The sequence below is a fragment of the Notamacropus eugenii genome, chromosome 1 (assembly GCF_028372415.1).
Source record: "Notamacropus eugenii isolate mMacEug1 chromosome 1, mMacEug1.pri_v2, whole genome shotgun sequence".
Taxonomy (NCBI): Eukaryota; Metazoa; Chordata; class Mammalia; order Diprotodontia; family Macropodidae; genus Notamacropus; species Notamacropus eugenii.
The window spans coordinates 374,518,788-374,532,305 of record NC_092872.1 but is presented as its reverse complement, the minus strand read 5'-3'; positions in this window follow the sequence as shown (position 1 = coordinate 374,532,305).

Genomic DNA, 13,518 nt, shown 5'->3' with positions numbered 1-13,518 from the left:
GAAGCTTTGTAGGAAGGCTCACACTTTTTGTTAATTTTCTAATGAGGCACTGATTCTCAGGGGTTATGACACCCTCTGTCTCTAAAAGGTGTATAAATACTCTGAGGGTGAGGTTTTAATTTAGGGCTTAGTTTTTGGAAAAAAGATTTTTGTGCCAGATGAGACTCTGGGAAGCCGAGAAGCAGCCCCCTGGCTTTGAAAACCCAAATGTTGGTGCTTCCCTCTCTGGTAACTATATATGTATGTGATGGTCAGACAGTTGGAAGCCTATTTGTTGGTCTTTATTTCTCTTCTTGTATTTTTCTCTATTGGCGAATGACATATGTGCTTGATTAAAGGAGATTGTTAACCCCTCAAAAGTTGCCTTTCCTTTTAAAAAAGCAGATCTAAGAACCTGTGATAGCAGGCCCCCCTGTGAATGTCAGGGTGCTTACTGTTACATGGCCCAGGATATTTTACTTCTATTCCCAACTTATCAGTTACCATTTACATGGTATTGAATTGATCCCTGAAAAGGGACGTAAACCATTTCCCTATCTGCATTATAAGACTGTACATGAAAAAGAGATGAGACATTAGCTATCCAAGTGTTTTGAGCAATAATATGTTATAAATGTAAATCTGGGATCCTAATGAGCAGCTTGGTTCCAGACTTATTGCTCTGGAGAGCAGGTCCATCATGGTGGACCTAGACTCAGGAAGCCCTGTGTTCATATCTCACCTTTGACACCAGGAGGTGCCTTTGGGCAAGTAGCTTAAACTCCCTGAGCTGCAAGTTTCCTTATATTCAAATCGAGGTTAATAATATCTGCAAGTCCTACGTCACAGGGTTGTCATGGGGCTCAAATGAGGGAATCTACATAAAATCCTTAGCAAAATTCAAAGTGCTCTCTAATCGTCAGTTATTGCTTGTTAAAGGTTTGAGTAGGGAAAAGGTAGAAGTGAATGGGTTTTTTAGATTACCTTATAATTTATCATATTTTATGATTATGAAATTTAATGATCCCATTACCTTCTGCTAAATGCAAATCAAATTTATATATCTAGAGCAGAATAGAATGCAACAGATTCTCCATTTGTCTAATTTACTGCCTTTATTCTAAAAGACCCTTGAGTACTGGGGTTCTAAATATACTAGCCTCACCACTCATTGGTTAGGATTAACAGATCAAGTTAAATTGGAATGAATGACTCAGCCTAGTCTGAACAAGCCTGGCTATAATTCAATATTCCCACCTCTTTCCCACTTCTTTCACAACTAGTTTAGAGACTTCAGAATTGGTTTAAGTGCTCTGACAAATCCAGTATGATTACATCTGGTTAGCACAGAGCTGTAATTAAGTCTGCAATTATGTGTTCTGATTTTTATATTTTTTCTGTATGTGCATTTTGATAGTAATTGAAGTAGGCAGTATTTGCAATATCCATTCTGGATTTGTTTCGCCATATTTCATTATGTGCCAAATTAATTTGTTAAGTCTTAGGAGCAAATGGAAACTTCTGCATGAATCCAATTAATCCTAGCACAAGACCTTTTTGCTCCTGTGTCTTCTTGTGTAAAACAGGAGATTTTAGGGAAGCATCCAGAAAGATACATTGTGTGGTGGGGCTATGGGAGAGTGGATATTACTTTTTTTTATTCTCAAGTTATTATTTCTTTTCATGAGTATTTTTTTACATACTTAAATATTAAAACTTGGAAGATGAATAGCTACTGATGAGAAATTCATTTAAAGCATGAAAAGATTTGGGGAAAATTTGTTTTCTTTTTGGGACTCTTGTACAAGGGCATGCCTTTAGAATTTACTGGTAGGCTGCAGAACAGAACAGACTTCTGATTTTTCTTTCTTCATATATTCTAGGATTGTTTCAGATGAGTGAATGAATTAAAATTCTTTTTGCCTTGTGCCAAGCCCTAGAGAAATGTAAAATAGAAATGACAAAGGGTGGAACTCCTACAAGTATGACATCTTCCTTCTTGGAGCTGATGACAGGGAAGAGATAGTTGCATTGAAGGAACAGCCTTCTTCCTCAGTCAGAATCTCACTTCCCACTGAATTGTAAAGGACTACACTATGGTTCTATGATCACAGGTGTCTTTTAAACATAGGAAAACTTTGGCGTCAAAAAGTAAGTTTGTAAGTGCTGTGGTGGATCCAAAGAGAAACGTAATTTGGATTGACAATAAGATTGGGAATTAAGGAATCTTGGTCCTAATCCTAATTACCTTTCCTCCCAAACTCACCCTCTTCCAAATATTGTTAAGAGGATTGCCATCCTTCCAGTCACCCAAATTCCCAACTTCTTTGTCATACTCAATGTCAAATCTCACTCACAAGTGGAATCAATTGCCAACTCTTGTCATTTCTATCTCTATATCATCCTTTGCATATGTCCCCTTCTCTTCACCCAGAGTTATCAAGCCCTCATCACCTCTTGTCTGTAATGTTGTAATGACCCTCTAACTCTCATCCAGAGCTGGAATTTAAAGCTAGTACTGACTCCCTGTCAGTGATTTCATGCTTAGGGACTCATTTCTTATTGTTGAGTGTTTTTAAGTTGCGTCTAATTTTTCCTGACTCCATTTGGGATTTTATTGCTGAAAATAATAGGATGATTTGCATTTCTCTTTCCAGTTCATTTTGCAGATGAGGCAACTGAGGCAAACAAGGTTAAGAGACTTGCTCAGGATCATACAGCTAGTAAGTGTCTAAAGGTGGATTTGAAATCAGGTCTTCCTGACTCCAGGCCCAGCAGTCTTTCCACTATACCTCCATGCATCTATCAGCTAAGTTTGTTTTAGGCACATCTCTTTCCCAGGTGCATTCAGCTCTATGATACATTGACTCATCCTTACCTTCTTGTACACATGAGTTGTTATGGAAACTTCCATCACTACTTTATCTTATGTCTGATTTCCCTTGGTTTCCTGGACACAATCAATTTGTTTAATGAACACAAATTCAGAATTTGGAATACTTGTTCTCTCAATGAGTGTTTATTCTCTGGGAACATGAATTCTGGGAGAGGTAGCTCTTTTTCCACTTTGGTCATTCCTGCTCCATGAATCAAAGCTAGGCCACCCAGGGCAGGGGACAAGAAAATTCAGTTTAAATCCTTTATCTGCTTGTGGTCTAAGACAAGGTGTCATTTTTAGCTTCATCTCTATCAAATGAGGCTTATACCTCTGATTAACCTAATTTATAGGGACATTGGGCATATCTTTTCAGAGTATCATAAGATTATTGCATACAGCTAGAAGGCATCTTAGAGGGAATTTTTGTTATCTCCTCTCATTTAAAAGGGGAGGAAACAAATGTACAATGGCTTAAATGATTTGCCTAATCAATCATAGGTATATTGTACTGTAAATTTTACAAGATTTCAATTTTCAGATGAGGAAATTGAGGCCCAAGGAGGATGCTTTTCTTATTGTTACATAGATAGTAATACAAGCATTATAATGAAAATAATATAAGTATTCTCATGAGAGAAAACAGGCTGTGAGAGATGAAGTTATTTGCCCATGGTCAGCTGAAAAGTATTCGATTTTGGACTGTAAGCCAGATGCCTCCTGAAAATGCAAAAACTTAGAGTTAGGAGATATCTAGTTTCCAATGCAAAATCTAACACTATTTGGGTGACCAGGGGCAAGTAACTTCATCTGTCATAGCCTGTTTTCTCTTATACAACATGGATATTATAATACTTTTAATATTAACTATGCAACCATGGTAAAATTTCTCTACCTGTAAAATTGAGGAGACTAGATTTGAATTCAGTGCCATTTTTTTATTAGCCAGGTGACTTTCTAGTGATAAAAGTCAGAGATAAAATGTATGTTGTATAAAAAAATTCAAGAGACATAGTTTCTGGGTAATTAATCATTTTATTAACCATGTAGTAGATAATTGATAAAAAGGGTCAGTGGAATTCTTGAATGCCAAAGACCCCAATGGTACCTACTCAATGTTTATATGCCCTTAGAAAAGTGGGTGTTCCTGAGGATAGCAATCAACTCTGATTGATTAAAAAGTAATGAGAGAATGAATATTAAGTGATAGGCAGACTTATTCTAATGAGAGACTAAGTGATATGACTTTGACTATGTCATTTACTTCCAGACTGTCCTCCAACGTTGGACAATCTAAGCAAGATCTACCCCCTTTTTCCCCAAGTCTAAGTAGGGCACAATGGGCTGAAATTCACCTTAGATTAAATCCTTTGTAAGGGTTCTTTAGTTGTGTGGGGCAACAACTCACTAAGACAAGATGGTCTAGGTGGGTAAACTTTTGATCAAGGACAGATTTCCTTAAAAAGGAAATAACCCTGGATCTCTCCAATAATTGATTATTTAATAGTCATTTCTCTCAAAGTTAAGTCTTGAACTTCTTCATTTTAGATTGAGTGAAACAGTTGAAAGAATGCTGAAATGAGAGAACCAGGGTTCAAATTCTATCTTTTTTACCAACTACACATGACTACATGAGAAATTAGCCTCTTGAGTGTTCAGTTTCCTCACTGGAAAAAGGGAGTGGTTGGACTAGATGACTGACTTCTAAGGTTCTTTCCAACTTACATAAATCTATAATCTTTTGACCCTATTTTGATTATAGGGAATGAACTGTACTTTAAGTGAATTATTACCTCTCTGGGGCCACCTGGACAACACTTGGTGAATGAATTCTGCATTAAGCTTCAAGGGTCTATAAAATTGTACCCCCAGAAGGTTGACTGACTGCTCTGCCACAGAAGCAGAATCTCCAGTGAAGCAGTAAGAGGCAGGTCCTCCAATTCTGCTGCTGATCATGCAAAGATTTCAGGACACATAACTGCCAAGTGCTTGTAAAGGACTGTGCAGATCCATTACCTAAGTGTTATGGAAATATTACATGATAGAATTCATTTTAATCCCTTACTGTGCCTAATTATAAATAAATGGTTGAAACATTGAAACACATCACACATAAAAAATTACAAATGTCTCAGAAGAGACCATTTTTCCTTTTCCTATGGCCTACATTGACTCATTTTTAACTCCTATGAATTAAACTCTGTTCTTACCAGTGAAAGCATTGAAATCTTTCCTTTTATCATGGAATATCAAAACACATAAGCTAATTAAACCTTGCGGTTTAATTATGGGAGCCCTCTAGAATTTATTGTGCCTGATACTTAGAAGCAATTGCTTTAAACGTGGGCATATACCCAAAGAGCATGCCAATCAAAAAAGTTAAGAATTGTTAATAAATAGAAAATTTTGGAATACATCATGGATAAATTGTAATTGAGATATTACAGTAGGGTAGAAGGGGTGGGTGGATGGGAAGGAGAAAACCTGTGTCTAAAAAGCTTCAATATTGATTCACTGGGTGGGACAGTTAGCCATATGATCTCATGGTTCTTTTAGTTTCCTATTCTTAAAAAAATGACTGTACAAATTCCCTCATGGTTACCACTCAATCACTTCTGATTTAGCAGCAGTTTCTTCAGAAGTACTCTAGGTTCTTTAGATAGAAGTTTGCACACATACCTTCACAGAGCCCACAATGAAGTCAAGGATCTGATTATTAACGACCATTTGAGATTGCCTCATCCATTACAAGAACAATAACAAAGACAATTCAATGAAATAAGATAATATGGTCTTTGTTGTTGGGGAATATTTTTCCATTTTAGATATTTCCTCCCCAAAGTCACATATAAATGTATGGCTTTAACAGATGAGTCATTTGAAGTTCTTATCAGGTGCTCAGATTGACTGGAAAAACTACTGATTGATAACCACCAAGACCCAAATCCTTTCTCAATTTGGTGATTCTGTGTTTAAAATGACAAAACTCTTGAGCATGGTTTGGAAACTGAATACGTATCTTAATTAGTTATACAATCATTTTACTTGATATGTTTCAATGATAATTTTAGACTAATGCATCAGGTCAGAGGTTAATCCATTGATTTCAGTTTTATTTTATTATTTTAAAAATGTGAAATAAATTAATCATGAAATGGTTGGGCATATTTAATTAATTTTAATGGTCTGTTAGTCTCCACATCCTCCACATCATTATTAATCTCCACACATAGTCTTCACATATCAGAGTCGATAATTAAGAATACCGGGAATTAAGAACTTTTAAAAATTCTAAGAATGTTACTCAAGATTTAACAGATCTAGGCTAAAGATGCTCTTACTTTATACATTTATCCTGACAGCATGTGACTAAAATACTTAAGTTGGTTTATAAAGTGGAATTTGAAACAATAATGTGGCAGTCAGAATTGGACTTTTCAATTAGAAGGAAATGAATAGTTTTAGAAGCAACTAAGGGCAAAATAAACACTGACCAAGCAAATAGTTTTAGGAACATGACAAAATATTAGACTTATTATGATGGGACAGGACCATATTCCATTCTTCCCAGAATTTTATCTCTTACAGTGATACCAAGGAATGGTTTGTGGGAAAGTATGACTGTCATCTTTAACATGATCCTCAAAATATTAGGTATGTGCCCCCAAATATTCCTAGACAACCTTAATTACCTATTGTACATCTATCCATGAACTTATTTAAGTACTTCTTGAATTATTTGCATTTTCAATCTGCTCAGCTCCTTGGAGTATATTACATTAGTTAGCAGAGGTCATAGGGTCTTGCATTTAGAGATGGAAGGGAACATAGGGTCCTAGGGTCCTAGAATTGGTGCTGAAGGGAACCTCAGAAGCTATCAAGTTCAATTCCATCATTTTACACTGGTGAACTAAGGCATAGACACAAAATGTAAAAGGTAGAACCTTTTATCAAACACAGGTTTTCTGACACCCAATGAAGCCTTCATTCTACCTTCTACCATGTTGTCTCCCTTGAATCACACTCCCTTGAATGGCAGTCTTTAATGTTTAATTTATCCTAAATTTTCTTTTTTGCATCAAACTTAAAAGGTGCTTCTTAGATCTAAGTATCTTAATAATAATCAGATGATTTCATGTACTATTTCTTTTGCACTAGACTGCCTTCCTGATATCCTTTGACAAAGATCCACTCATATATATTCATCAGTGTGTCATATTCACTACTAATTACACTCACACCCATGCTCAGGGTCTGTTGACTTCTTCACAGCATTCTCTTTAACCATATGGCATTCAGAACTATGCCATGCAGATATGCAGATCTTTTAGGGTGTTGTTGCTACAGGTTTCTAATTACTGAGATTGTTATGTAGGGACCAGTACTAGGAGCTAGAAGCATAGACCATGACCAACTCAGGAAAGGAAAACCTGTCTTGGTTAGTCCCTAGAAATGAATTCTTTATTTACACGTGACTATTCTTCACTCGTTTGGAATGCAGGATGGGCCCTGAATGTCTACACTCATACATACTTCTTGACTAACATTCCCATCCCATATTCTGTATCTACTCTGTATGTACCCAATAACTGATCCACATTCAATACTCTTTTATACATCTTTTCTACTTCATTTATTCAATAGTGGCTCCCCACTTCTCACAACCTTACCCAGGAATCACATCCTACACTACCATGCCAACAGTCGTGTTTCTATCCTGAGCATCAAGACAACATCTTGACACTCTTTCATAGCTACAGAGATAATTAACTATTACAGACTGGTATGCAAACTGCGTCTTCAGGTTTTGTAAGATTAACAGCCTGACAAATGTTAGTACAGCTTCTGCTTAAACATTTTCAGTGCCAGAGAATTCACTACCATAAAAGGCAGCCTATCCATTTGATTCTTTCCTCTTATATCATTTATTTAACAGCATTTTATTAACATTCTTTTTTATGTAATAATCATGTGTAAATGAATCCTTCCCCCACTGCATGCTTCTAACAAAGAGTTAAAAAAAAAAAAACTTGACAAAATGAATCTGAAAGCATAAGCTACTTTCATCACCCACAGTCTCCCACCTCTCTATCAAGAGGAGAGAAATGTGTTTCATTATCTGCTCTTTGGGATTAAAATGAGTCACTAGATTGAATCTGAGTTTAACTACATTTAAAAAAGATATTATTTAATTAGCTAATTAAATTTAAATAAGTTAACCATTTAATATAATATACTCATTAAGTATGTTGTTTTAGCTATTTTCTTGGTTTTGCATACACTTAAAAGTTTTTCCTTCTGGGGGGTGGAGCTAAGATGGCGGAATAGAAAGACACATATAGCACTTCCACCACAGCCCACAAAATACCTATAAAAAATGACTTTCAACAAATTCTAGAGCAGCAGAAGCCACAGAACAACAGAGTGAAAGAGTTTTCTAGCTAAAGGTAACCTGGAAGGCAGATAGGAAAGGTCTATCTCATGGGATGCCAAGCAGAGCAGAATCCAACCCTGGCCATGCGGCACTGGGAGGATCAAGACCTGAACAGACCTACAGGGCAGAGTTCCCAGCAAGGAGAGTCCCAGATCCCTCAACCCACAAGCAACAAAGAAAGCTCCAAAGGTCAGTGTAGGAGGGCTTTCCCAGCTGGGTAAGAGGGGAACAGGGTTCCTCCAGCAATAGCCCCAAGCCGTGGCAGCAGCAGTAGAAGGTTGCAGGCAGCTATGGTGACTGGGAAGCAGCCTGGTCCATTGTCCAGGCAACTCAGCTTAAAGCCTCTTGCAGTAGGGAGCAGCTGATCTGAACCTCAGCCCTCAGTGACAATCCTGCTCCCATCCAAAGCCCCAGGGAATTGAGCAGCTGAGTCAGATCTCAGCCTTGAACACGGTACTGGGGAGAGGAGGGGCAATAGAATCCTCCTCTTGACAAGGGATTCAGAAGTCAAGTAACTGGCTGGAAAAATGCCCAAAAAAGGAACAAAAATTAAACCATAGAAGGTTACTTTCTTGGTGAACAGGTGTCTCCTCCCATCCTTTCAGATAAGGAAGAACAAGGCACACTGTCAGAAGAAGTCAAGGCCCTTGCCTACAAAGTGCATGTAAACTGGGCTCAGGCAATAGAAGAGCTTGAAAAGCTAGTTAGCAGCTTGCTAAAGGAGAACCAAAAAAAATGCTGAGGAAAATAACACCTTTAAAAAGAGGCTAACTCAATTGGAAAAAGAGGTCCAAAAAGCCAATGAGGAGAAGGAAGCTTTAAAAAGCAGGATTAGCCAAATGGAGGAGAAAGTTCAAAAGCTCACTGAACAAAATAATTCTTTAAAAGAGAGAACTGATTTCAGGGAAGCTAATGACTATGGGAGAAACCAAACAGTTAAAAAATAAAACCAAAAGTTTGAAAAAAATAGAAGATAATGTGAAACATCTCATTGGAAAAACAACTGACCTGGAAAATAGATCCAGGAGAGACAATTTAAAAAATTGTGAGACTACCTGAAAGCCATGATCAAAAAAAGAGCCTAGATATTATCTTCCATGAAATTATCAAGGAAAACTATCCTAATGTTCTAGAATCAGAGGGCAAAATTAATATTGAAAGAATCCACTGATCACTTCCTGAAAGAAACTTGAAGAGAGAAACTCCTAAGAATATATTTCATAGTTCCCAGATCAAGGAGAAAATACTACAAGCAGCTAGAAAGAAACAATTAGAGTACTGTGGAAATACAATCAGGATAACACAGGATCTGGTAGCTACAACATTAAGGGACAGAAGGGCTTGGAATATGATACTCCAAAGGAACTGGGATTAAAACCAAGAATCACCTACCCAGCAAAACTGAGTATAATACTTCAAGGGAATAAATGATCATTCAATGATATAGAGGACTTTCAAGCACTCATGATGAAAAGACCAGAACTAAAGACAAAATTTGACTTTCAAACACAAGAATCAAGAGAAGCATGAAAAGGTAAACCGGAAAGAAAAATCATAAAGGAATGACTAAAGCTGAACTGTTTATATTCCTACATGGAAAGATAATATTTGTAACTCTTGAGACTTTTCTCAGTATTTGGGTAGGTAGAAGAATTATACACACACACACACACACACACACACACACACACACGCACACACATATAGACAGAGAGTACAGGCTGAGTTGAATCAGAAGAGATGATATCCATAAAAAAATAAAATTAAGGTGTGAGAGAGGAAAATATTGGGAGGAGAAAGGGAGAAATGGAATGGGGCAGACTATCACTCATATAAGAGATAAGAAAAATCTTTTTTAAATGGAGGAGAAAAAGGAGGTGAGAGGGGAGAAATGAAGCTTAATCTCTTCATGTAAGGCTTAAGGAGGGAATAACATGCTCATTGAGTTTGGTATGAAAATCTATCTTACACTACAGGAAAGTAGGGGAAGAGTCAACAAGTGGGGTGAGGGGAATGACAGAAGGGAAGACAAATGGGAGAAAAGGGTAACTAGAAAGAAATACTTTTGGGAAGGGACAAGGTCAAATGAGAGAATAAAAAAATAAGGGGGGATAAGGTAGGATAGAGGACAATTTAGTTAGTATTATATAACATGATTATTATGGAAGTCTTTCCAAAACGACACATATTTAGTCTGTATGGAATTGCTTGCCTTCTCAGTGGGGTTGAGGAGGGAGGGAGGGAGAAAAGTTGGAATTCAAAGTATTAGAAAATGAATGTTGATAATTATTATTGCATGTAACCAGGAAATAAGAAACACAGGTAATGGGGTATAGAAATTTATCTTGCCCTACAAGAAAAGAGAGAAGATGGGGATAAAGGAAGGGAGGGGTGTGATAGAAGGGAGGGTACATTGAGGGAAGGGGTAATCAGAATGCAAAGTATTAGGGGGTGGGGGGAAGGGAGAGATGGAGAGAAAAATTGGACATGTTACAAAGTGACATAAAAGCAATTAGTAAAAACAATTGACTGAATTAATTACTGAGAAATAAATCAGAGACATCTTTAGTTTGGGGAAAATAATTTTTTGTTGAAGTTTCCTAGAGGGAGGTGGATTCAGGTAAAATTTGGCATTGATGGAAAAGTTAAGGTTTTAATGGTAAATTTGATTTCATGATTGCTATTTAATCAGGAACTAGAACATGTGTAGAAAGGCATGTAAGCCACTTAAGACTTGCCTCAAAAGATGTTCCTTAGCCACTGTGAAATTCTAGTCATATCTGAAACCCGGTTATTGGAACTTGCTATTTTAATATTCTGTGGGACTATTAACTGACTGTTCTTCTGAGTCTAACTCCAGGTATGGATAACAAGAAAGGCAATTTGAGCCTCCAATCCATGATGCCAGTAAGCTTGTGAGATGCTGGTATGAATTGCAAAAAGGTGATCACATGGGAAGGGTGGGAGAGTGACTATTCAGCCTGGGCTGAGGATTCTCCTGACTCAGTTTCCCCACTGACACCTGGCAGACTTTAAGCCTGACTGAATGCAAGTTGACAATCTACTCCTGCCTGGAATTGACATGAAGGTGGGGAGATGTTGTTTCCCTGCAATGTCCCTACTCTTAGTGGTAATAGTCAAAATAATACTTCCTAATAATACCCTTCCTGTAGTCAAAAGGTTTGTAAACTTAATACCAGATCTATTAAATTATAGATTGTTGGTAGGGGAACATCTGAGATTAAGTTTAAAATTAAGCTATTTGGCTTAGAACTTTAGGTCAACAACAATAATTTAGGGTCCTTCAATTCTTAGTAATAGTGTGGAGACAATTAGGTCAAGGCCTTGTGAAGTTAGCGTATATAGTTAGTATTGGTGTCTCAGTTGGCTAAAGCTAAAAAAAAAATTCATTTGTGGTCTATATTGTAAATGCTTTAAAAGAAGTATCACCTAACCAAAAGTTGGAATTGTTTTATGTGATATGAACTGTATTAAAAATGAAAAATAAAAAAAAAATAATCTAAAAAAAGTTTTTCCTCGTGTTCCTGAATTTCTGATATTTGTTGTTTATTGTGGGGTAATACTATTTTGTCACATGCATGTATCATAGCAAATTTAGCCACTTGCCAATTGTTGAAGATCTATTTAATCTCTGGTGTTTTTTCCCTTTTATCTACCACACAGAGTGGTGCTATGAGAATCTTTCTATGTATGGTAATAGTCAACACGTATGTTGTACCTACTACGTGTCAGATGCTGTGTGCTAAACACTTTACAAATATCCATTTGACCCTCACAACAACCTGATGAGGTAGATTCTATTAGTATCTCTTTTTTTACAATTGATGTAACAGGCAAACAGAGGTTCAGTGACTTGCCCAAAAGCACATAGCTAGTGAGTGTCAGAGTACAGATTTGAACTAAAGTATTCCTGATTCCAGACCCCATGCTCCATCCACCCTATCACCTAGCTGCCCCCGCTATAAAACAACATTGTTCCTATGGTTGACCTTCTTGGGGATACATGCCCAGTAGTAGGTAAAAGGGTGTGAAGTTTAATGATGTTGTTGCATAATTCTACATTGGATCCCAGAACAGTTAAGTCAATTCACAACTCCAACAATATTTTGGGCTTTGGTTTGTCTCTATTTTTCCATGGCTCCTTCAACCTTGATTGTGTTGGTCTTTGTCAATTTGATGGTGTGAGGTGAAACATCTGAATTATTTTGAGATTTATTAGGAGGGATTTAGAGCTTTTTTATGGTATGATTGTGTCTGATTGTGGGTAGCAGCAGGTAGAGGAAATTAGAAAGAAAACATTGACTAGGGAGGTAGAATATTCAAGAAACGTAGAAAGTTAGGACAATATGGTAAAGAGTCAGATAAACATGATGAGTCACAGAAAAAGGATAGATAAGGCAAGAGGACCCAAATGTATGCACATAGAGAGCAACTAGCCCCTATTCTGGAGTTGAAAGAGCACCATGCAGAAGGTGATCAAAGGACCAGTCAAACAAGAGTCCATAAGATTATAGATTTAGAGCTGGATAGAACTACAGAGGTCATTATGTCCAACCTCCTAACTTTAACGATGAGGAAACTGAGGCTAGAAGGTTCTTTAGAAGTTATCTAGTCCAACCTCACTCATTTTACAGAAGAAATTGAAGCTGAAAGAGATTAGTTACTTGCCTAGAGCCAGCCATTGACAGTCAGTAAGTATTGAATTCAGATCTTCTTGACTCCAAGTCCAATATTCTATCCACGGCATCATCTATAAGGGTATCTATTGTTAAGATCACTGATTCTCCATTCAGAAGTGACATTCATCATGGAAGATCATCCTTCAGAGTTGGCATAGAATTTATAATGCAAAAGGTATGATGTTGTAACCAAACCTGAGTAGGTACTTTGCAACTAGTTCTATCAAGAGAGAAGATAATTGGATAATATGATCAGACTGGAAGCATTGGCCACTAAGTCAACTCCTATGACTGAGCTTTCTCTGTCTCTTTTTTCTCATACACTCTCACTATTTCCCTCCCAAATACATTTTGCTAATTGATTCATCAAGCATTTATTAAGTGCTGCATTCCAGGCACTTGCTGTACAAAGACAAAAGTGAGATGGTTCCTGCACACAAGGGTTAGCAAATTATTTGACTGGAGAGGGAAGAAGGGGAACAACATGTACACAGAAGAGTAAGTTCAAAATAACAAAGTAAATTCAAAGA